The following is a 26201-nucleotide window of genomic DNA, read 5'->3' on the forward strand; positions in this document are numbered from 1 at the left end:
CCCAAATCCCCAGTGGATGGTTGCCAAGTCCTGTCCTTTCTGCCTTCACCAAATCTCTTGTACCTTCTCCTCTAACATTGCTACAACCTGAGGGTCAGCACTTAGCACCTGCAGTATCCCAATAGGCTTTTGATTGGTTGGTTTCCCCATTTCATTTTTCTTTCCCACTCTGTCCTCCACTCAGCTTCCACAGTAACTTGTCACCCCTGCCCCAAATAAACTCCATTAGTTGCTTCAATACCCTCCAGATAAAATAGAAAATCATCTCTTTGGCTTTTAAAGTCCCTCATGGCTTGTTCCCTTACTACCTTTCTGGTATTATTATACCTGAATCCCCTCCCCAGGCTCTTCTGAGGGGTGACACTGACCTCCTGGCTGTTCCTCATGCCAGACAATCTATCTCCTGAATTCATGCATTGTCACTGGCTATCTTCTATGCTGATTTGCCCAAGGGCTTGTTTGTACACAGTTGTTTACATATTGTCACCCCAAATAGACTGGGAGCTCCTCGAAGGTAAGGGACTGGTTTTTTGCCTTTCTTTGTATTCTCAGCATTTAATGCCATGTCTGGCACTAGGTAATTCCTTAATGCTTGTCAGCTAACTGAATGGACTTCACTTTAGTCCTCTGTAAAAAGAGGTTGGACTAGACAGCGTCTATGGTTTCTTCTAACTTAAATCCTGTGATCCTACAGGTGCTGAAAAAGATAGTAATGCCCATTGAATCTGCCTGTACTTGTAGCCAGTTTTTTGAATGCTTTAATTCTATAAACATTGATTAAAAGCCTATGCCCATCATAAGTGCTGGGGGTATGAAGATTTCAAATCACCCCTGCCCTACCCTGCCCTGGCTCTCACCTACCTTTTGAGTCTCATTTCTTACTCTTCCCTTTTGTGCACTCTGTGGCCTAGCACTTAAACTGGACAACTTTTTGTTTCCAAAAATGTGTACTCCATAATGTGCCTCCAGACATTTGCCTGGACTGTGGGACCCTAGGCCGGGACTATACTTGTTTATCTCTGCCTCAGAATTCCTGTTTTCTTTGAAGGCTCATCTCAGGTGTTGGGTCACCTCCTCTATAAGTTCTTCTCTGGTGTCCAGTTATCAGTACTCGCTTCTTCTTGAATTTTCCCTTTCTGTAATTGTGTGCGTGCTGTTATTTTTCCAGTAGAATATAGTCTCCTGGACTGCCTTTTGTCTTTGTCCTTGCATAGTGGACATAGCATGGTGCCTTGCGCTTAGTTGTTGTTTGTCCTTCATTCTCAAAGAGGACTATGATGTCAGGGTGATGTCATGACTTGCAGTGAATTGGATTTAAGTGAGGGAGAGCTGTACAAAGTCACCACCCTCTCTCTCTCCTCCAGAGCCATCTGTGTCTAGTGGCAAGATAGATATCAGGATGACTGGAGATGGCCCCAGATGTTTGTTTGTTGTTTTTTTTTTTAGTGAGGCAATTGGGGTTAAGTGACCTGCCCAGGGTCACACAGCTAGTAAGTGTTAAGTGTCTGAGGTCGGATTTTAACTCAGGCACTCCTGACTCCAGGGCGGGCGCTCTATCCACTGCGCCACCTAGCTGCCCCTGGCCCAGATGTTTTAAGGCAACTGGGGTTAAGTGACTTGCCCAGGGTTATGCAACTCAGCTAGTAAATGATTGAGGTGAGATTTGAACTTGGATATTTCCAGCTTCAGGGCCAGTGCTTAATAAATACTTGCTGGATTGTGTGGGATTGGATTGCAGAGCAGTCCTTGCTAAAGCAGATGTCAAATGTTTGAGTTTCTTTAAAAAACAAAAAAGACACTTTTATTATAGAAATGCAGCAAAATGCTGCTGTTTGTATTGAAACCAGACCAATTAAATGAAATCCCCAAAGAAAAACATTTGAGAATGTTAAGTTAAAACAAGTTGGAGAATGTGGCCTGCAGTTTGCAAATGGGCCCGTTTTTGTTTCATTGACTGGAGTTCCTTGTTTGCTCTGGGTTGGGGGGTGGGTTGTGTAGGTGTGGGCTGTGTGTGTGTACATACGTGTGTCTATCTGTTAGAACAAAGTTCTTTTGTCCCCTATCCTGGGACATGGCTTTTTCTCATCTTCCTCACCCAGGATTAGAGTTCTCTGGTCATTGTCTCCCTTGCTGTGGGTTTATGGGTCGGGTCTGTGGGCCCCTTTTTGCCATTTCTTCCTCCTATTTTCCCATTGGGTCATAGTCAAATGAGCACTGGATTTGGAATCTAGGGCCTTGGTTGGAATGCTGGCTCTTCTATTTATTATTTCTGTGATCTTAGGCAAGGCATTTTACCTTTCTTGGTCTCAGCTGTTTGTTTTTTTAATTAAATTTTATTAAAAAAAAATTAACCAGAGTCCACTTTCTCTCTCCACTCCACCTTCCCTTTCCTTAGCTGAAAAAGAAAGAAAAACAAAGCCCTTGTCACAAATATATATAGTCAAGCAAAACAAATTCCTTCATTGGCCACGTCCAAAAAAATATGTATTTCCCAATCTGAACTCTTGAGGTTTTTTCCATCTGTAAAACAATGTTAGACCAGATGACCTTGAGAGTGGCTTCCATCCCTAGATTCTTTAATCTTGTGAATAAAATAACTGGCCATTGGGCTCTGAAAATGATGGGTGGGGGAGGCTGGCATGGTGCCACCAGTGGTCCTGCTATAGCGCTTGTCATCCTTTGGGCTCAAAGTTAATATTGATTAGACTTGTTAGCCTTTCTCCTTCCTGTCTTCCCCTAACCCCACTGTGTGTGGCCTCTTGTGTAAAAGGAACTTCCCGCTTTCAGCATTGCCCTAGTAAACACTGCACCTATGTATCGTATTCCTTCTCATGTCTGGTGTCATGATGGCTCATGGAACTAATGATATGGTTTGAAATCTTGAGAGAGCTCTTCTATGTGATTTTGATGATATGATTTGTATTTTAAATCAACCATTTGAAAATAAGCACAGAACTCCAAGAAATGAGGGCAGGTCTAATGAGAAATTCCTCATGTCCTAGCTTGATTTTTCACATCTCATCTGTAAAGGAAGGGGAATGAGCTGGATGATTTGAAAGGCCCCTTCCGCCTGTCCTAGTTCCCATGAGCCAATGTATTCAATAAACATTTATTAAGCACTTACTATGTTTAAGACCCATGTCTTAAAGATGAAAAAACCAAACAGTTTTGCCTTCAAGTACTTTATAATCTATTTCAAACAATATTTACTAATCCCCCCCCCAGCAATCAGGGTTAAGTGACTTACCCAGGGTCACACAGCTAGTGTGTGTCTGAGGTGAGATTTGAACTATGGTCCTCCCAACCTCAGGGCCAGTGCTCTATCCACTGCCCAGCAACGTTCCTTAGATTTGTAGTTAGGAATTTGGCTTGTAGAAGGGACCTTTAGAGGTTACCTAGCCCTACTTGTACCTCAACAGAATTCCCCTCTATGGCATCCCTGACAAGTAATCATCTGTTTGAAGACCTCCAATGATGAGGAATTGGTTAAAATGAGGTAACATTTTAAAGTACTTTGCAAACCTTGAAGTTCCACATAAGTGCTACTAGTTGTTGTTGTTAGGATGATGCTGAAATGTGCCTCTTTGCAACTTGTACCCTTTGCTCCTTACAGGTTGGAGGCTGTCATTCCCAGCTCAAAGTCCTTCCTTGGCTCCCTATTGGATTCATCAAGCATTTATTAAATGCCTTCTATGTGCCAGTCATCCTACTAGGTGCTGGGGACACAGAGACGATCTTCAGACAGTACCTACCTTTAAAGGGCTTATGTTCTGATGAGGGGGACAGACCACAAATACAAGTAAGTAAATAGAAAGTAACAGAATTCAAAGTAACATAAAATCATTTCTAGAGGGAGAAAGTGGGACTAACTAGGGGGGCAGGGATGGGGAATATCTAGGGAGAGATGTAGGAGGTGGTATCTTTGGAGGAAACTTAGGATTCTGGGAGGTGGGTGCTTACCACTTGTGCAGGGGGCACAGAATGTGGCTGATGGAATGTTGTGGGGACAGAAGGGTCTAAGATAAGATAAAATTGGGAAAGTAGGTAGGAGTCCGATTGTGATCATTCCTTAGCTTAAAACTTAAGGCCTTTTCACGATTGGGTGCCAGCCTGCCTTTCTAGTCAGGTGTCATGCTGCTCTGCCTTGTGTTTTCTACATTGTAGACAAGCTGTACCACCGAGCCTTTTCCTGTGATTTTCGTTGTTCTTATTGTGGTTGTTTAGTCATTTTCTGTCATGTCTCCATGACCCCATTTGGGATTTTCTTGGCAAAGGTTTTGCCAAGTGTGGTTTGCCATTTCCTTCTCCAGCTCATTCTACAGATGAGGAAACTGAGGAAAAAATAATTAAATGACTTGCCCAGGGTCACACAGCTAGTATCTGAGGTTGGATTTGAACTAGGGTCTTCCCTGACTCCAGGCCAGGCATTCTATCCACTGTGCCACCTAGCTGCCCCTTTCCTGTGATACTTAGTAGCTAACATTTACATAGCTCTTTAAGGTTTGCAAAGCCCTTTACATATATTATTTCATTTCATCCTCACAACAACTCTTTGAGGTAGGTGCTGTCCTTTACCTCCATGTTACATATGAGGGAGATAAGTTATATGACTTGTCCAGGGTCACATAGCAGGTATCTGAGGCTGGATTTTGAACTCAGGTTTTCCTGACTCCCATGTCCAGAGTTCCATTTTGCCCACTAATCATAGTCTGCCCTCTCCTTTTCTTACACATTTTGGCAGATGGCTTCCTCATCTCCAGCCTCTCTGTGTATTAAAATCCTCCACTTTGTGGTAGACCCAGCTCTGGTAACACTTTCCCTATTAATCTTTTCATGCTCCCACTCCCTCCTACTAGAAGTGATCTCTCCCCTACATATTCCCTCAATACTCGGTCCATTTCTTTTTCCTTTACCCTTGATCATATGTATCACTTTGTATCAGCCTTCTTTGTGTATCTACTGCATCTTCCAAATTAGCTTGTAAAGTCTCACAGGTTGGGGACTGTTATCTCATGTTTGCACCCCATGTACTTAGCACTGTGCTTTGTACACAGTGGGTGCTTAATAAATATTCGTCAGACAAATGAAGCAAAGGAGTCCAATCCCTTTTCCATATTCTTTCAGATGCTTTGAAGACAGCCACTGAGTTTTTGAGGTTAAATATCTCCTCTGGTCTTCTAGGTGATGGTAAAGTTTTCTCTTTCCTCACCACACTAGTCAGCTTCCTCTGAGCACACTATGGTTTCTTAGTATTTTTCTCAAAATGTGGCACTTAGGATTAGATACAAGTAGCCAGGCAGAGGCCGTGGGCGATACCACTTCTAGTGTCTCAGACACTGTTTCTTTTAAGCAACCTTTTGTAGATACTTCGTCATCGTTGACTCATGTCCAGTTTGCAGCCTAGTGCTCTGTTAATGCTGGGTGTGTGTGTGTGTGTGTGTGTGTGACGTATAGCAGTGAGGAGATGGTATGAGGGAGTGTGGAACAGGATGCTGCAATTGAGCCAAAATGAATTTTGAAGCTCTTCCTCCACTTAGCACACGTCTTACCATGTCACTTCCTTACTCAGTAATCCTCACTGGCTCCCAACTGAATTAAAGATCAAATACAAATTCCTCCGTTTGACATTTAAAGTTCTCTGTGGTCTGCTTCCTCCCTACTTTTTTTTTTTTTGCTGGGCAGTGAGGGTTAAGTGACTTGCCCAGGGTCACATAGCTAGTCAGTGTCAAGTGTCTGAGGCCGGATTTGAACTCAGGTCCTCCTGAATCCTTTATCTGCTGTGCCACCTAGCTGCCCCCAGGGCCTGCTTCTTTTCTTAACCTCCTATAGGTGTTGGACTAGATGACCTCTGAGAGTCCTTACAACCCTGAGATGCTGTTATTTCAGTAGTAGCTTCCTAACGTTTGTTCCTCCTTTAATCCACCTTCCATACCATCGCCAAATCCACTTCCCTTCTGCACACATCTGCTTGCGTCACTCCTCTGCTCAGAAATCTTCAGTGAGTCCCTATTGTTTACCGAGTTAAGGTCACTCTTCTGGCATTCACAACTTGTTGCCATCTTAACTTTCCAGTTTTTTCCTGGTTTTCTTCTGATGTTCCTAGGTATTTGAATCGGGCCTTTCCAGGCCCTGAGCTCTGCACCCTTCATTCCCTTGTTCATGTTTCCCTCCTCCAATCAGCTGCTGAATTCCTAGTCACCCTTTAAAGCCCATTTTAAATGCCATCTCTCAGGGCAGTTAGGTGGTGCAGTGGATAAAGCACTGGCCCTCGATTCAGGAAGACCTGAGTTCAAATTTGGCCTCAGACACTAGACTCTTACTAGCTGTGTGACCCTGGGCAAGTCACTTCACCCTCATTGCCCCAAGGGGAAAAATAAATGCTGCCTCTTTCTTTTTCTTTTTTTTTTCTAATGATCTTTCCCCACCTTAGCCTTCAGGTAGCAATCTTGTACATTGTACCATACATTTAGAGCTGGGAGGGATCTTTAAGAGTTTTGAGTTCAAAATTCTCATTTTACAGATAGGGAAACTGAAGCTAGAGTCATACAATAGAGATGGTATGTGTTATTGGGCAGATGGGTGATGCAGTGGATAGAACACTGGGCCTGGAGTAAGGAAGACTTGAATTCAAATGTGGCCTCAGACACTTACTATAACTGGTTGTGTGACCCTGAGCAAGTCACTTAATCTTTGCTTGCCTCAGTTTCCTTATTGGTAAAATGGGGATAATGGCAGCCCCTTCCTTCCAGGATTGTTGTGAAGATCAAATGACATAATAATTGTAAAGTGCTATATGAATGTGAGCTATCATCATCATTATTACTGGACCTTTTGAATAAGATTAAATATCTCTTACTTGTCTTCTCTCTCCCCCCTCCCCCCTTACATCAGGTCCATGAGTACAGGTCTTATCTACCTCTGTATCTCTCCTGGCATTGAGCATACAGTAAGCACTCTTGCTACCAGGTGAGAGCCCAGGGGCAGGCATCTCCGGATGTAGGATATTCCAGGGGCTGTCCCGTGAGAATCCAGCTGCCCGGCCAGCTGAGAAGGTACTTTCTGAGCATATCAGGTTCCCCATGAGCTAAGAAAGCAGCTTCACCATTTCCACCTGGAAAAACGAGCCTCCCGGATGGTTCTCTGCTATTATGTGGGTGGCTCCAGGGAACCGAATCTGTTCTTGCTGCTTTTATGTGATTCTGTTTTGTGGCCTGGGCCAGACATGCCCACCATGTTTCCGAGGCATGTCTTTCACCTTCTAAGGAAGTGTGAATCTGTTCTCCTTGAATCTCTTCTCTCTCTCCCTGAGCAGTCAGCATGGGATTTTGCTGCAGTATTCACTGCATGGGCTCTGCATTGCTGCAGAGGCTTTCACTGCCTATCTCTGGGATGAAAAGGGTTTATTAAGCTGCCCCTCCCCCAAGCCTAGTCTGCATCTGCAGAGAGGATGTGTTTTTTTTTTTACTCTCCTCTCTTCTCTCCTTACTTTCATTTGCTCCCCTGCCCTTCCCCCTTCTCCTTTCTCCTCCACTCCCTCTATCTTCCTCCTTTCCTCTCCTCTCCGTCTCTTCTCCCTTCCTCTCCCTTCTCTCCTCTCCTCCTTGCATTCCCTCTCCTCCCTTCTCTCCTCTCTTCTACACCCATCCCTCTCTCTTTTCTTCTGTGTCTCTATTCCTCCCCTCCTCTCTCCCTCTCTCCCAAAATATGTCATCTGGAGGTAACTGAGACCCAAGAAGGTAAAGAGACTAACCCAAGATCAAACAGGGTAGGAGTATTTGAACCCCTATCCTGTCTCTACCACTGTACATTTCACAAAGTGATTTACTCCTCCCACCCTGTGGGATCGATGGTGAGGGCACTATTATCCCTGTTTCACAGGTGCGGAAACTGAGACCCACAGAAATGAAGAGAGTCACAAGGAGACAATTAAATATTTATTAAGTGCCCATTTTCTAGGAGAGAAAGAGAAAAATGATGTCATCTCTGTCTTCAGGGAGGTGGGTAATTATGATATATGCAGATAAGTATAATGATACAAAGCAAGAGGTGATGGGGGCGCACAGCATTTAGCATTGAGTGCAACTGAATAGAGTAGTTGTCTGTGTTACAAACTGAGACAGATTGTGCCTGCCTTTGAGCTTCCAGTCAGCCCACATTTATTAAGGACTTACTGAATGCCAAGCACAGTGCTCCCAGTCCAGTCGGGGGATCAGGCTTAAAGGGAAGTTAGCTCATTATACAGTTCTACAAGCTGTTGTACAGTAAGTACCCAATAAGAATTATAGTTAATGTTACATTTACTGTGTGGTTCAGTGGTGGGAGAGATCAGTATGGACCGGGTCATCTGAAAAGACTTCTCAGAAGAGGTTTGCGCTGGGCCTTGAAATATGGAGAAGAGAGAGGAAAGAATGGTGAGATGGACATGGGGGTGGGAGGATGAAAAGAGCAAGGATGCATCTTTGAGAATTCATGTGGTGTATTGGGACTTGCCCATGGTTACACAGTAAGTGGGTGTGTGATGGAAGATTCAAACCCAGGTCTCTGACTCCAGTCCAGCACTCTTCCCACCATATAAGACTACTTAATATCCAATATACAGTAAGGCTTTTGTCTTATCTTTCTGGAGCCCAGGCCTCTGTGATACTTCTGGGGCTGATGACTACACATACGTCTACCTCCCTCTACTTTCTAGCTTCTCTTTTTTGTATTGTATTGCTTTGGCAGGAACTGTCTTTTGTGCTTAGAATGTGAAGAATTTAATAAATGCTCCCTCCCTTCCTTCATTCCTTCATCCTTCCTTTTCTCTATCTGTCCACCCATCCATCCATCCATCCACCCACCCACCCACCCATCCATCCACCCACCCACCCACCCATCCATCCATCCACCCACCCACCCACCCATCCATCCATCCACCCACCCACCCACCCACCCATCCACCCACCCACCCACCCACCCATCCATCCATCCATCCATCCACCCACCCACCCATCCACCCACCCACCCACCCACTCATCCACCCACCCATCCATCCATCCACCCACCCACCCACCCATCCATCCATCTAGCTATCTTTTAGACTCAGCTACTTCATCTGTAGATACAAGAACCCAGAAAGGATCAGTAACTCTTGGTATGGGAACTCCCTCTGACAATGTAGATATTAACCTGCTTATGACTTAATAGTCTTAAAACATGAGTTATTGTATTTACATAGTAGGCTATAAGCTACTTGAGGGCAGGGATGTGTCTTTGTATCCTCAGGACCCACCAGTGCCTTGTACAATTTTTATCCAGACCTATGATTTAGGGGGCTCTATGGATGGAATGCTGGACTTGGAGTCAGGAAGACCTGAGTCCAAATCTTGTATTATTCAGCAAATTATTTTTTACAACACTGCGTAAGTCACTTAGCCTCTCTGGGCCTCAGTTTCTTCATTTATAAAATGAAAGGGTTAGACTGAATGGCCTTTAAGATCACTCTCATCCCATATCTATAATCTTAGAATTTAATCTGGGTGTAAATTCTTGATGTGGAAACTCTTTCTCCTGATAAAAACTGGCAACTTGACTGTAATCTAGAGCTTTACAGAGCTGGCTGGGACACTGAGAGATGGAGGTTAAGTTGACATATGTGGCATGTGGCAGGGGAGGATCTGAACCGAGGACTTCCTGACTCATACTAATTGTTTGGCACACGGTAAGTGCTTCACAAACAAATGAGTGTTGAGTTGAATTGGATAATGAGGCCAGACTGTTGTTTCCTGGTGTTGTTTGGCAACGTGTGCCTTCTGATTCTTGCTAGGTAGCCAATAAAAAGTGATGGATGAAGATGATAGGTTCTCTTGCTCTATAACATGGTCATGGAGTTCAATCCCTTTGTTAAATGCCTCAAAGCTCAAGGTTCTCAATGCCATTAGAACCCTGGTGAAGCACACCTGGGCTTTTAATAGGTTCAGTCTGAAAATTTGAGACTGTAGAAGTGCAAAGTGATTCTAAGTTTCAGTTTTCCATTGTGGTGTCAGCTCTCGGTATGTCTGGTGTTCCTTGTCTCTTGTGCTCCTGTAGACTCAGGGAACTTTAGACTTTGAAAGGGCCCTTCCAGGTCAGGTAGCTTGTCTCCTTGCCCGATGCATGAATCCTTTTTAAGCCATCATCAACAAGTGGTCATCCTGCCATTGGGCGAACTCCTCCAGTAATGAGGAAACACACACCCTTATTTCATATTTGAACATTGCTCACTGTTAGCAAGTTGTTATAGCAAAAAGAAATCTGCCTTCCTGTAACTTTCATGCAGGACAGACACAGTTTCTCTTCCTTCATGACCAAGCCCTTCACTTGTTCAAAAACAGTGTACACTTGCCTCCTCGGTCTTCTCTGCTTCAGTCTCTGGTGGGCCAGATGAATGGTTCGATGGGCTTCAATGAGCAGTGGTGGTGCAGTGGATAGCGCATCAGCCCTGGAGTCAGGAGGACCTGAGTTCAAATCCGGCCTCAGACACTTAACACTTACTAGCTGTGTGACCCTGGGCAAGTCACTTAACCCCAATTGCCCCACCAAAATAAATAAATAAATAAACAAACAAACAAATAAATAAATAAATCTGTGTCTCCTCTACTTAGAATGAGGCAAGGGTTACATGGTAAAGTAGCTCCAGGAGCTGAAAAATAACCACAAAGCTGTAGTTCAACCACTTGAGTGAAGTATAGTCTGTTGGAGAGCTGACAAAGTAACATTTATGGGAGGCAGATTTTAGTGTTTTTTAAAAATGTTTTTTATTGATATTCTCTTTCTTATATCACCATAATTATCTCAAGTATCCTTTCCCCCTTCCTCTCCCAAGGAGCTATCTCATGACAGTTAGGGTTTTTGGTTTTTTTGGGGGGTTTTTTTGCGGGGCAGTGGGGGTTAAGTGACTTGCCCACGGTCACACAGCTAGTAAGTGTCAAGTGTTTGAGGTTGGATTTGAACTCAGGTCCTCCTGAATCCAGGGCCAGTGCTTTATCCACTGTGCCACCTAGCTGCCCCCAGATAGTATTTTTTAGAGAAGAAGAAAGCAGCCCAAATAATCGACACATTGAAAAAGTCTGAAAATGTGTGCAACAACTTGTGTAAACTCCCATGCCCAAGAAGGGGTGGGTTGAGGGGTATCTTTTCATTTTCTCTTCATTCAACTCCTCCTTGATCTTTATAATTTTGTAATGTGTTCTTTCCATTTACATTGTTGTAATCGCTGTATATTGTTTTCTTAGCTCTGCTTACTTCACTCCGTCCGCATCAGTTCATGTTCTCCTAACCAGGTTTCTCTGTAGCCATAACACACATCATTTCTTACAGCATAGTAACATTCCACTTCACTAACGTATCACAATTTGTTCAGTCGTTCCCCAGTTTGTTGGGTTGCTACTTTGTTTCCAAAAAGTGCTGTTTATAAGTATTTAGGTGTATATGAGGACTTTCTTCATATCAGTGGACTTTAGTGTCATGATAATAGCTGACAACCTATGTAAATGCCCTTTATACTTATAAAGCATTTGACATTATCTCATTGGATCCTCATGCCAGCCCCCGAAATTAGTAGTAGTACAAGGACTATAATCTTTGCACTAGACCTGGTAGTGCCTACCTCACAGGGATGTTGTGAGGACCAAATGAGATAAGGTATCCAGAGAACCTTTGGTCCTTTAGAAATGTTGGCTATTATTATCATTTCTGTTTGATACTGGACAAAACTGAGGCATGGGGTGGTCTCAGTTAGTTTGTGGCCGAGTCATGCCAAGGTCATTGCTATGCCCACTCCACCTTCTGCCCCCTCCTTTCTATGGTTTCCACCATCTTCTTCATCAGAACTCATGATTAAGTGTATTTGGTACTCAGACTGGTGCGATGGGAGCGACAACAACAAAAAACCTTGAAATTGTTTCCATTCCATCAGCAAAAGGAATCATGGAATTGGGGAGGGAATAGTTTTTTCTACCCACAAGCATTCAGTTTTGGATATCTCAGGAATTAGAAAGCAATTAAAAAAAAAAAAAGAAAGAAACTGGAATGAAGAAGTAACCAGATGGGTTTGTTTGGATGAGGAGAATACCATTCATTCATTCATTGATCCATTGAGTTTCCTGTGTGCATGTCCCATTGAAAAGCATCTGTGTCAGAGACATGTTAGGCACTGGTACACAAAGACAAAAGATGAAAATGAAATAGTCCCTGCCTTCAAATAGCTTATTGTCTGCTATGTAAAAATGATAGCTGGGGGCAGCTAGATGGCTGTGGATAGAGCACTGGCCCTGGAGTCAGGAGTACCTGAGTTCAAATCTGGCCTCAGACACTTAACACTTACTAGCTGTGTGACCCTGGGCAAGTCACTTAACCCCAACTGCCTCATTAAAAAACAACAAAACAAAACAAAATGAAAAAAATGATAGTTCAAGGGTGACTAGGTGGCACAGTGGATAAAGCACCGGCCCTGGATTCAGGAGTACCTGAGTTCAAATCTGGCCTCAGACACTTGACACTTACTAGCTGTGTGACCCTGGGCAAGTCACTTAACCCCCATTGCCCCACAAAAAAAAATGATAGCTCACATTTAAGTAGCACCATTAAGTCATAGACAGGTTAACACCTATCTGCATTGCTAGAGAGTTCCCACACCAGGAATTCTTGGAGATGATGGATCTTCATAGATCCCTGGTGAATTTACATTCTGTCAGGGGAAACAATGTATACACATCATTACATAAAATATATACAAAGGATACATGAGGGAATTTTGCCTGGAGGCACTAGTAGGGGGATCACCAGGAGGTAGAGCTTGGGCTGAGTTATAAAGGAAACTAAAGAGGTGGGAAGGCTTGGGGGACAGCCAGTTCAAAGGTATGGAGGTGGGAGATCAAATAGTCTGTATGAGGAACAGAAAGAAGGCTAGTTTTGCTAGACTTTAGATTGAGTGAGTAACACATAAAAGCAGATTGGAGCCGAACAGAGGTGTTTGCATTTTATCTTGGATTTAGTAGGGAGCCCCCAGACTCCTCTTCCTGAGTTCAAATCTGGCCTTAGACACTTCCTAGTTGTGTGACTCTGGGCAAGTCACCTTACTCTATTTGCCTCAGTTTCCTCATCTGTAAAATGAGCTGGAGAAGGAAATAGCCAACCACTGTGGTATCTTTGCCAAGACCCTAAATAGGGTCAGGGAGAGTCAGATGTGACTGCAAATGACTCAACAACAAGTAAGGAACTCCTGGAGTTTTCTTGAGCAGGGGGCCCAAGTCTTAGGAATGTCACCTTGGCTGCTGGATGCAGGATGGTTTGGAGAGGAGAGACGTGGAGGCTGGGGTACCAATGAAGAGACTGTATTGCCAGGTGCTGTAAGGGATAACAAAGAAGACACAGCCTGGCCCTTAAGAAGTTTGAAGTAATAGGACTCCATGACCTGGTTCTGTTTTCAGTCAGGAAAAAACCTTTTCTTTCCCTCTACTTTATTTAGATAGGAAGAACACTGTGGTCCTGGCCCTTGTCTTCCTCCCCCCCTGACCTCCTGTAGAGATTGGACCAGATTGGCTTCTGAGATATCATCCAACTCTGAAATACTATGATTCTGTAAAGTGACTCATCCAAGGTCACACAGATTGTTAGGTATCAGCAGTGAGATTTGTTCCCAGGTTTCCTTGACTGTAAGTCCAGAATCCTTTCCACTATACCACCTGGCTTTTCAAAACAAGGGCCAGGGGGCCAGGAAAGAGAACCAAATCGCGGGTGTGCTGACTGCCAGGCCAGTCAGTACTCCTTACATCAGAGCCTGCCTACCTGCTTCTTCTCCCAACTATAGTGTTACCATACCCCTATGAAAAGGGGGATGATAGGGGGCAGCTGGGTGGTGTAGTGGATAAAGTACCAGCCCTGGATTCAGGAGGACCTGAATTCATCATCATCTTCATCTTCATCATCTTCATCATCTTCATCATCATCATCATCTTCTTCTTCTTCTTCTTCTTCTTCTTCTTCTTCCAATTGGGGTTAAGTGACTTGCCCAGGGTCACACAGCTAGTGTTAAGTGTCTGGGGCTGGATTTGAACTCAGGTCCTCCTGAATCCAGGGCCGGTGCTCTATCTACTGTGCCACCTAGCTGCCCCATTTATTACTATTAATAATAAATAGAGTCCACATTTCTATATTGAAGATGTGACCAAGGAGATTTGTTGAATGGGGGAAGGCTATCATTCAATATTCATTCTTTCATGGTCAGTTAAGTGCTGTGCTTACTGGGTTTACATCAGGTGCTAGGGTCCTGACCACTCTGTCCTTACATAATAATAATAATAATGATTTATTCTTAAGGGGAATAGTAATAGCTCATATTTCTATGGCTCCTTACCTCTAATCTAGTTAATTTAGTGAACATTCATTTCATGCCCACTATTCATCAGGCATATCCTGGGACCTGGGAATACTTGTTCCTTTCCTTTTCCCTTAAGAAACATGCGTGGCGCTGGAAGAAAAGTGTACATAGATAAATATATATAAAACATATAAAGTCAATGCACAAAGTAATTTCCGGGGCCTGGGAACACTGATCATTGAGGTGAGTTGTTTTCAGTCGTGTTTGACTCTATGATCCCTTTTTGGGGTTTTCTTGGCAGAGATACTGGAGGGGTTTGCCATTTTCTTCTTCAGTTCATTTTACAGATGAGGAAACTGAGGCAAACAGGGTTAAGAGACTTGCCCAGGATCACAAAGCCAGGAAGTGTCTGAGGCCAGATTTGAACCCAGGTCTTCTTGACTCCAGGCCTGGGGCTCTATCTGCTGCATCCCCTACCTGCCCCCATTGAGGTGATTAGGGATCAGGGAGAAGGACTCTCTGAATTAGAGTCTTGGAGGAAACCTCAGTGACCTCACTCATACCCAAAGGAGGTGTGGGTCTTGAGCTGAGCCATGAATAGGAAGTAGGTGAAGAGGGGGCAGTACATTTCAGGCTAGTGAGGAAAGCCAAGTCTCATAGGCAGGAATGAGGAATGACAAAGTGGGGCAATAGCCAAGAGTCAGTAAACAGTTTTTTTTTTTTTTTGGTGAGGCAATTGGGGTTAAGTGACTTGCCCAGGGTCACACAGCTAGTAAGTGTTAAGTGTCTGAGGCTGGATTTGAACTCAGGTCCTCCTGAATCCAGGGCTGGTGCTCTATCCACTGCGCCACCCAGCTGCCCTGTCAGTAAACATTTTTAAAGCACCTGCTGCATGCCTAGACACCCCTTAGTCCTGGGGATATGAATATGAAAAAAGACAGTCCTTGGCCTGGAGGAGCATATAGACTAATGGGGGAAGATAACATGCAAAAGGTAGTTAAGGGAGGAGAAAGACAGCTGCCCCGGGATAGGTCTGAACTGAGCTCCAGCCCGAAGTGGAGATTTGGAGTTCATGTCCCACCCTCCAATGGGAGAGGCTGAGGGCAGCGATCAAGTCAGACCTGATGGGGTCTTAGTGGATGTTGTTTATCCTGAGCTTCCTGGGGCCATGGTGGAGCAGTCAGTCAGAGAAGGGCCAGAGCAGTGCAGCCAGGTGAGAAATGTCAGCTAACACCCGCGTTCTTGTCACTGGGAATTGTTCTTGTTTTACAGGGGAGGCGATTGAGCCTCAGGGACTGGAAGTGACTTTCCCAAGACCATACAGCTAGAAAATAAGGAAGGAAGCAGAGGCAATTCTTGGATCCATGGTAGATGTCGATGTGGGGAGTGGTCCTAAGAGGTCAAGTCCCAGAGTTCTTAACCTCTTTTTGTGTCTCGAACCTATTCTGGCAGTGACTGGTGAAGCCTACATGGTTTTAAATACATAAAACAAAACACTCAGGATTACAAAGGAAGCCAAATAGTTATCAACATATTTAAATCAAACCCCAATTCACAGACCTCAGGTTTAAGAACCTCCGATATGTAGGTCAAACCTTTCAAAATTATCTGGCCTAGCCCTTAGGGCAGTTAAAGTTTTATTCCCATTTTGTAGATAAGGCTACTGAGGCCCAGAGAGATTACTGACACCTCTCTCTCTCTCTCTCTCTCTCTCTCTCTCTGAGGGTCAATGAGGGTTAAGTGACTTGCCCTGGGTCACACAGCTAGCATGTGTCAAGTGTCTGAGGCCACATTTGAACTCAGGTCCTCCTGAATCCAGGGCCGGTGCTTTATCTACTGTTCCACTAAGCTGCCCCAATGACTTCTCTTAAGAAAAGGCCTGGAAATTCAATTATGGAACGTAAAAGCCCCCAAGGTTGTTTTTTTTTTGGGTGGGTATGGGGGTGGAAGGGACAAACTCTGGTCTGGCCATTAGATGAACATTTATTGGGTTACTTTTATATATAGGGCATTGTGAAGGAAACACAAAGAACTATCCCTTCCCCCCTCCTCCCTGCCCCCTCTCCCTCCAGTTCAAGAAACATTAAAATTAGTTGGAGAAAGAAGACTAAGGTGGTATAAATCATACCCTTTCTTCTTGAGGATAAGCCGGTTGCCAAGTTGAGAGGATGAGAAGTTCAGGAGTTTGAGAAGCTCTTTATAAAACTATTGCCTGTTTATAGGTGGTGGTGGTGGTGGTGGTGGGGTTATATCAGGCTCTTAGCGCTGCACTTGATGTGTCTGGGGCATGATTTGACTCGCTCTACATCCAAATCCCTGTAATAACGAACTGCATGATTTCTAACGGGCTTTGCCATGCCAACGAGGGCAGGGTTTACTTTGTTCTACAGAGAGTTGCTGATTTTTCTTTTCCTTAACTTTTGGTCCCCCACCAGTTGCTGATAGGAAAGCATTTCCCCAAGTCCCAGTGCTTGTTGTAGTGAGAGCTGACCAGTGTAATTGCAGAAGTTCAGTGTGACCTGAGCAAACGTGGACTAGAGCTCCCCATCGAACCTAACCCAATGCTCTTATGGGCAGTGAGGATGGAGCAGCTCCCTTTGGGGTTGTATTGCAATTGGCAGCTTTTATGCAAGGGTTTCCACCTTCTTTCTCCATGACAGCTTGGCTCGTTTGTTCTCGGTCTGTCATTTGGTGCGTCCAGCCTTTAGACTTTGGTTTAGAATTCATCAGTGGAGAGAATGCCATCATCGGCTCCGGACGCCTCTGTGGGTGGTTTCACGGTCCTTGCTATTTCCTGCCGTTTGCTTTGAAGTAGATCGAGTTGGACACCCAGGATTGAAAGTCCAGGTGACAAGAGAAAGGGACAGGAAAATTGGGTTAGGCCTCAAGATCAAGTCCATACTGTTTTCTTTTCAGGTTGAGTATCAAGGGAGTTGGGACACAGTTAAGCAGTTGAGTAGAGAAATGGTGTGCTATAATTCTGGCCCATGTATTTTTCTAGGACATGGAGGTGGAGAGGAGGTTAAGATGGCTGTTTGGCTCTAAATGCTAATTCTTTGTGGTTGCTGGTGGAATCTTACTGTAGTACATGTGTGAGCATGCCTCTCTGTTTCCCAAAACACCTTCAGTGGCTCCCCAGTGCTTACCTTAGAGAAGCAGTGGGGTATAGTGAGTGACTCAAATGTTGACTGTGGTGTCAGGAAGACCTGGACTCCAATCCCATCTCTGGCATCCAATCAAGTCTCTTCACTTCTGAACCTCAATTTCCTCCTTTATGGAAAGGGACCACAAAAATACCTAGAGTACCTAGCTCACAGCAATGTTATGAGGATCAACTAAAATAACATACAAATGAAACACTATATAAATGTCAACTATTATTATTCCCAAATGATTCCCGGCAATCAAGCCCTCAACAATCTGGCTCACCCCTACCTTTCCAGCTTTCCTTGTGCCACTTCCCATCTATTCATCAGCTATCCTGGGCTCTCTGCCATTCCCGTTTCTTCCTGCCTCTTTGTTCACACTGTGCCTTCTGCATTCCTTGAACAGACTCCCTGCCTGTCGAAATCTAGCTCAGGTGCCATCTTTCCCTGCCCTCTCCAGTGGAAGGGATCTGTTTCTCCTTAATCTTTCAACCAGGGTGAGGAGAAGTGACTTCTCCTTCAGGCCTTCCAGTTGTCTGGAATGGGGTGAATAGGAGATTCAGAGAGGGCCACAGAGCTGGGGTTGGATGCTGGGAGTCGGCTTCCAATCCAGTGCCCTCCATTATACCACACTGCCTTAACATGGAAGTCATGGCATGTAGTGAGGGGCCAAGGGCTTGGGGACATGGTGACTCTTCCCATTAAATCCTGGTGGCTTACAGCAATGATGACCCATTTTTCCCTAGAGAAAGAACTCAAGATTCATGCTTTTCTTTCCATTTTAAGAGCTCTGGGGAGCAGTGATATTTCTTTGGGTATTGATTTAATCTTTGGCTTGAATCTCTGGTTCACTGTGTCTGCATCGATATTTTTTTGATGAAACAGCAGAACACGGAACCTTGTTCTCCTTTTCTGCATTGTCTGGGGTCAGCATCACTTCCCCAGTGAGGAGCCACCTGGAGGATGATAAACTGCATTTAGTGTGGAGAGCTCCAAACATTAAAGAGAAAGTCATATGGGCAATGATGAGACATTTATTCCCTGTTCTATAACATAAAACTTGACTAGTGGGAAAATCTTTGGCAGTGAAAGGTATGTTCTGATTAACTGAATTTTCTGAATATTACTATCGATGGCACTACCATGTCCTCCCACAATTCCTCAACTTCCTGATCTCTCAAAACTGCCCTCCCAACCCCCAGTGTCCAGTCTGTTGCCAAGTCTCGATTTTTACCTTCACGACGTCCTTTATATATCCTATTCTTTCTGCTCACATAACTACCATCCTGAGGCTGGTCTTCATGGTCTCCCTGCCCCAGGTCTCTCCCACTCAGGCAGGCACATTAATCTTCCTAAGACACAGGTCTGACCATGTCACACACACCTCCATTCTGTAAACTCCAGTTCTTCCTTATCACCGCCAGGATCAAATGTCAAATCCTCTTACTTTCAAAGCCCTTCATTCTCTAACACCCCCTCCCCACCCCCAGCCTTTCCTATACCTCCCTCCTCCACATCTATTCCATGATCCAGTGACACAGGCCTCTTGGCTGTTCCTCCAAGATATCTCAGCTCTGGGCATTTTCACTGACTGTCCCCCATACCTGGAATTCTCTCCCTCCTTATCCTCACCTCTGGGCTTCTTCCAAGTCTTAGTGAAAATCTCACTTCCTATAAGAAGCCTTTCCTGATTCTCCTTAATACTAGGGCCTACCCTCTGCTGACTCTCTCTCCTTTGCTGATGATCTCTGATGGTTTGTATCTTGTTTGTTTGTATATAGCTGTTTGCATCTTGTCTCTGCTAGTAGAGGCACCCTTTGAGAACAGGGATTGTCTTTTGCCTTTCTTTGTATCTGTAGCACTCTTTCCTTCCTTCCTTCCTTCCTTCCTTCCTTCCTTCCTTCCTTCCTTCCTTCCTTCCTTCCTTCCTTCCTTCCTTCCTTCCTTCCTTCCTTCCTTCCTTCCTTCCTTCCTTCCTTCCTTCCTTCCTTCCTTCCTTCCTTCCTTCCTTCCTTCCTTCCTTCCCTCCCTCCCTCCTTCCCTTCCTTCTTCTTCTCTTCCTTTTCCTTCCTCCTGTATCCCCCCCTCCCCCCACCAAATCAGGGCATTCCTTAGGTAGAAATGGCAAATAGTCCTGAATTTGTGTTGCTCAAGAAGTCATTCAGAAGGATTTATAATCCTAAGACTCTTGAGTAAATTTACCCCAGAGTTCTCTGAACCCTAAATTTCTTCATCAGTAATACAAGAGGTTTGGATTATAGATGACACTAATGTTCTTTTCAGCTTCAAATTTTGTGATTCTTTAAGAAATCGCTGGTACAAGATTATATTCCCATCCTTCTAGTTTCTTGTGTCCCCTTTAATCTGGTTGATATTCTACTCCCTTTCTTTTCCCTGTATCTAAAGTCCTAGGTGGTTGTAAGCTGAGGGGGAGAGCAGAATAGAGAATGAGGAGAATGACAAAATACCTTAGCACAGTCACTTGCCCACAATAGATAACTCAACAAATTTTCTATTTGCATCGAAGGGGAAGAGCTACAGCCTTGGCCAGTTCTGCTAATGGTTTGTCCAAACCCTTGGGGCAATGAGTGAGAGCTTTCTAGTTGCTGTCCTGGTAACAAGTGACTTCATTGGCTTCCCTTTGTCCTCAACCTCTCTGGTGCCTCCTTTGTTCATTGTCCACCAAGTCTATTCACTTTCCTTGTCTGTCAAATGATATTGTTGGACGGGGCGATCTCTAAGGTCCCTGCCGGCTCCAAAATCATATGGGTCTGTGTTTAGGCAGAATTGCAGAGCCAGACCAATCCCCTCCTTTCAGAGGTGGGGGTAACTGAGGCACAAGGACGTATGAAGTTCTTTGCCTAAATTTTCAGTTTGGATCTGTAATGCAGTGTGGAATCATCCTAATGGAGACTGTGGTTTTATAGTTCTGCCTTTTTTGGGAGATCTTTCAAAAGAGAGAAGAGAGTTCATTTTCTGGGATGGCCTGAGTTGCAGTCCTGACTGGAATCAGGATAGAATACTCAAAGATCCTTCCACTCACTGGATTGAAGAGTGTGTGTTGGAGAGTAAGGTGTAAGAAGTCTGGAAAGGCAGAAGGGGGCCATGGTGTTTTGTTTTTGTTTTTGTTTTTTTTTTAGTGAGGCAATTGGGGTTAAGTGACTTGCCCAGGGTCACACAGCTAGTAAGCGTTAAGTGTCTGAGGCTGGATTTGAACTCAGGTACTCCTGACTCCAGGGCCAGTGCTCCATCCACTGCGCCACTGCTGACCTGGGGGCCATGTTTTAAGGGCTTTGAATGCCAAGCAGAGCATTTTATATCTTATCTTGGAGATAATAGGGAGCCACTGGAGCTTAAGGAGTGGGGTGTGTATGCATTAGGATCAGACCGGTGCTTATAGTTTTAGTGGCTGAATGGAAGACAGATGGGAGTGGAGAGAGAGACTTGAGGCAGGCAGACCCACCAGCAGGTTCTTGTACTAATCCAGGTATGAGGTGATGAGGGTGTCGACCAGGGTTGGGGAAATGTCAGAGATGAGGCGGAAGCATATTCAGGAGGTGCTGCGAAGGTGAAATCAACAGGCCCTGGCCACAGCTTGGAGATGGGGGGTGAGAGAGAGTGAGGGGTCCAGGATGATGTGTGGGTTGGGAGCCTGAGCCATGGGAAGATGGTGTTGCCCTCCATAGTAATAAGGAAGGTAGAAGAGGGGGAAGAGTTGGGGGAAAGATTTAGAAATGTTGAGTTTAATAGTCTACCATGCATCCAGTTTGACATGTTTGAAAGGCAATTTGAGATGTGAGATTGGAGGTCAGCAGAGGAGTTGGCAGATTTGAGAATCATTAGCATGGAGTTGGTAACTAAATCCACTGTTGTTTTGTCCTTCATTCTCGAAGAGGACCATGATATTGGGGTGATGTCATGACTTGCAGTGAATTGGATTTAAGTGAGGGAGGGCTGTGCAAGGTCACCAGCCTCACTCTCTCCTCCCATCTGGGCCCAGTGGCAAGATATACATCAGGATGACTGGAGATGACCTCATGTGTTTAGGCAGTCAGGGTTAAGTGACTTGTCCAGGGTCACACAGCTAGTAAGTGTCAAGTGTCTGAGGCCAAATTTGAACTCAGGTCCTCCTAACTCCAGGGCTTGTGCTCTATCCACTGTGTCACCTAGATTAAATCCACTGGAGCTGTTGAGATCAGCAAGTGAAGCAGTATGGAAGGAGAAGAGAAGAGAGCCCCTGACAGAAACCTGAGAGACACTTATGATTAAAGGGTGTCTTTTGGAAGAGAATACAGCAAAAGAGACAGAGGAGAGGTCAGCAGCTAGGAGGAAAACCAGGAGAGAGTATCAAGGAGAAAGAGGGTGATCCACAGTGTCAGAGGCTACAGAGAGATCAGGGAGAATGAGGACTGAGAAAAGGCCATTGGAGTCAGCACCGAAGAGGTTACTGGTAACTTTAGAGAGTGATTTCAGTGGAATGAGAAGGTTGGAAGCCTGACTGATGCTAAGAGGTTAAGAAGAGAGAGAGAGGAGAGAAGTAGATGTTTATGGCCTTCTCAAGGAGTTTAGTCCAAAAGGGTAGAAGAGATTAGGACTATAGTCAATGGGGTTGGATGGATCTAGTAAGGGTTTTTTGAGGGTGATGGAGACATGGGCGTGTTTGTAGGCAGTAGGCAAGGGGCTGGTAGAGAGGGAGACTGAAAGTAAGTGATAGACAGGGGTCCATCTGTTGGTGGAGACAGGATGGAATGAGATTGCTTGAGCAGGTAGAGGGGTTAGCCTGGGTAAGGAGTAGGGCCACCTCATCACGTGAGATGGGAGTGTGTGTGAAGGGGTAGATGGTGGTGGAAGGCATCTGAGAGACAGGAGATGGGGAGAGAAGGGAGGGAGCTTATGGGAAATGGCCTCGATTTTGGGAAGATTCTCAGCTGAGGGGGTGGTGAGGGGGAACCACGGAGAGGTTTGAGGAGGAATGAAAAAATCTGGAAGAGCCTCTGTGGAGAGGGAGGGGGATAGTGAGTTGATAAGGGGGCGGGTAGTAGGATTGCCTTGCAGCAGGGAGGACCCGGTTGAAGTGGTGTAACATAAATATACAGTGGACCCAGTCAGAACAGTTGGGTGATTTTTCTTCATCTCTCTTCAGTAGCACGCGTCATGTGTGTAGAAGCAAAGGTGGTGAATTGTGGGAGTGATCCAAGGCTTGGCAGGGATATCAGTGATAGGAGGGCTAGGGAATCTATGGAGGAGGAGGAAAACAGTGGAGGGTTGAATTGACTCACCAAAGAACCAAAATGGGGAGAAAAGGAGAGTGGCTTGTACAGGGGACTGACTCAGATGAAATTTGTTCTGGTTTCGCACCTGGATTTGGCTTCTTTATTACTGAGGCTGAAGAGCGCAAGTGCACCTTGGGTGGTCTCAGGTAAAATTCTTGGGGAGGAATGTTTCTCTGAATGCTCATTTGATACAGAATGCCAGTTGTGGGGTTTTTGGAGGTGGGTGGGAAGTGGGGGCGTGGTGCGCATCAGGAGAGAGGGCGGATTGTTGGAGGTTAAAAAAGACCTTATGCTCTCTGGCCTGTGGGAAGGAGGTACGTGCTGCAGGCCTGACATCTGCTCTGTCAGGCTCTGGTGTGGGTGGAGGCCGTGCAGTAGCCATCTCGGAAAGACGTTGCCAAGAATGAGGGGCTATAAGGAAGTCCACAGTTCATCATTACTTTTCTGCAGCTGGAAGCCAAGCTGGCTCAGCGGGTGCGTGTGGACAGGGGGAGGGTTACTGAGAACCTGCTAGGGTTTGGGTTCCGGCCTGGACTTGTAAGAAGGGCCACCCCATTCTTTGTGAGTCGTGTGATTTGAGAAGGGTTTTTGAAAAAAACAATCGAGTGGCTGGTATACGTTAGATGCCGAGTGCCAGTTTTTATAGAGTGGTATCAAGATGGTCTAGTAGGAAGATCAGTGGACTTGGGGGTCAGAATCCATCAGTCAGGTCGAGTCCCTGGCACTGCCCCCTATGCTGCCCCCCCCCACCACTGCCCCAATGGCTGTGTGAGCCGGGGCTAGTTGCGAAACTTCTGTGGGCCCCGTTTGCCCATCTTCAGGGTGAGAAGGTCAGACCAGATGTTCTCTAGATTACTGCAGAGAGCAAATACCTTAATCTCTGCTACTGGGCACCTGGTGCTAGGGACTTCAAAGGTCATCTCTTCTGACCCACCTCATTTTACAGATGAGGAACCAAGGGAAAGGTCATGCAGTCAGGTCCCCTCATTCTATACCCCAGGAAATTAGGGCCTAGGGAGGTTAAAGGATTGGTCCAGTATCACTTAGGCAGTGTTAGAAGTGGTATGTGAACCCAGGTCTTATGATTCCAGGAGAGGGAAGGGAATAAGCATTTACATAGTGCTTACTATGTGCCAGGCACTTTGCTCAGCACTGATACAACATAGTAGGGCAGCTAGGTGGTACAGTGGAAAGTGTGCCTGGCCTGAGTTCAAATCCAGCCTCATTCAGTTTTCTCATTTCTAAAATGAGCTGGAGAAGGAAATGGTGATCTACTTTGGTATCTTTGCCAAGAAAACCCTAAAAGGAGTCACGAAATGTTGGGCAGGACTAGAAAAAGACTAAACAAAAGCAACACATATAAAACATTATGTTATGTGATCTTTACAAGAACTTTTTGAGGTAGGTGCTGTTATAACTCCCCATTTTACAGTTGAGAAAACTGAGGCAAATAGAATCAGAATTTGAACTCAGGTCTTCCTCACTCCATGCCTAGTACTCTTTCTGGTCTTCCTATTGTACTACTTGGCTAAGGATGCTCAGAGCCAGGATTTGAACTAAGCTTCTTTGACTCTAAATCCAGCATTTGTTGTTTTTGTTGTTGTTGTTTGTATCTTTGGGCACATAGTAGGTGCTTAATAAACTTGTTAGATTTCCACTGCTCTGTGATGGGGGTTGAGGATGGTTGAGTTCTGAAAGGGTCACTCGGTGGCACTGAATGAAAATGAGCTACTTCATGTTTTTGCTGGGTCCCACCTCTTCCATGGATTCTTCTCTGAATCTTACAGAAAACCTGGTGCCGCAACCCCCCCCCCCCCCCCCGCTCCCTTCCTCCCCCAACTCTTCTCATAGCATTTAGTCCTGGTCTCTCTTTTGCCCATTTCATTCTCCCCTATGCCGACTTTATTCTCCCTTCTGTCATAATTGCTTTTAAACATCTTACCCTGATGAGACTGTAAATTCCTTGAGAGCAGGGCCTGTGTCAGATCTGTCTCTGGGTGGCCAGGACCCAAGTACAGGGCCTGACACACAGTAGGTGCTTAGCAAGTATTGCTGACTCGCTGGAGGGAGGGGTTGCAGAGGTGGGAGGCATGGGACAGGACAGCCTTGGCTCCAGGTCCCAGGCTGGCCTTGGCCCCGAGATGGCTAGACCACAGCTCAGATAGCCTGGAAACCATTTTCTCTTGTGTCTTCTGAATCTCCTGCCTTTCTGCCTGCCTGCCTGCCTGGTGGGTGGGGCCCCTTCCATTCCTGCATGAACCCAAGGCAGTTTCCTGACTTCCTGATCGTGCCTCGTCATGCCCATCATTTCTGCCTCCCTGAAGCCCGGCCCTCCTTCCTGTTGGGGCTCCGCATGAGGCCTGGGCCCAGCACACCGCAGAACATGTTCAGTGCTTGGAAAGCAACTTCAGCGGCCTGTGTTGGGAAAGACCTGAGCTCTGTGGGTCTGGTCTTTGGGATGGGAGAGGGGGGAGAACAGGGCTCTACTAAGAAGCTCCAGATGGAAGATTTGGGGATATGGAACCGCGGGGAGCTGACGGCGCAAAAACATGTGTGGAATGCGCCTGTTTTGATAAATGGGCTATTTTTAGGTTGTAGAAAAGGAGCAGTTTCATCAGGGCAGTGGAATCTTGCAGCAGTGTTTGTAACCTAAACTAATCAGCTTCAGCTCTGCCGGAGGAGGGTCAGGTGGCCTGCTCATTTCCTCCTAACCTTTGGTACCAGCTGGGTTAACTCCTTCAGGCCAGCAGCTGTTGTGGCCAGGCCTTTTTCTGGCCCATCGCCCTGGGAACCACATGCTGCAAGGCCTTCTGGGGACCAAGTGGCTGGTGCCCCAGGGATGGAATGAGGTCTTTGCATTATTGATGAACAGGGCTATGGAAGGAAATCCGGGGTGTGTGTGTGTGTGTGTGTGTGTGTGTGTGTGTGTGTAAGGAGCCCTGGGCTTAGAGACAGAGGACCCGAGTTTGTATCCCATCTGTGTAATTTCCCACGTGTGGTCTTTTCCCTTATCCTCTCCTAATTTCCTCCTCTGTAAGTGAGATGAAGGAGCTGGGTAAAACTACATGATACTTTGTGATTAGCGCAGTGCCTGGTACTTCATAAGTGTGATAGATGCTTGTCTGTCCACTGATGGATTGATGGGTGATGATTTCTTTTTCTTTTTCTTTTTCTTTTTCTTTTTTTTTTAGTGAGGCAATTGGGGTTAAGTGACTTGCCCAGGGTCACACAGCTAGTAAGTGTCAAGTGTCTGAGGTCGGGTTTGAACTCAGGTCCTCCTGACTTCAGGGCCGGTGCTCTATCCACTGTGCCACCTAGCTGCCCCTGGATGATGATTTCTAAGGTCAAAATCCTGTTGTGCTATGACTTCCCTCACCTGGGTGCTGGAGCCTTGTGCATTCCTGCCCTCCATTCCCCTCTTGCTCTTTGCCACTGTCACATTAT

The 26201-nt window shown here is 45.5% G+C and overlaps 1 protein-coding gene across 5 annotated transcripts in view; it reads left to right on the forward strand.

The window, feature by feature from the left end:
• Nucleotides 1-26201, forward strand: part of LUZP1 (leucine zipper protein 1) — a 100753-nt gene that overhangs the window by 25695 nt on the left and 48857 nt on the right. For all 5 annotated transcript variants that reach the window (XM_043995070.1, XM_043995068.1, XM_043995071.1 and 2 more), the window contains exon 2: nucleotides 3614-3799. The gene's annotated coding sequence lies outside the window, so the exon portion shown is untranslated. The remainder of the gene's footprint in view (nucleotides 1-3613; nucleotides 3800-26201) is intronic.

This window comes from Dromiciops gliroides, chromosome 3 (genome assembly GCF_019393635.1).
Source record: "Dromiciops gliroides isolate mDroGli1 chromosome 3, mDroGli1.pri, whole genome shotgun sequence".
NCBI lineage: Eukaryota > Metazoa > Chordata > Mammalia > Microbiotheria > Microbiotheriidae > Dromiciops > Dromiciops gliroides.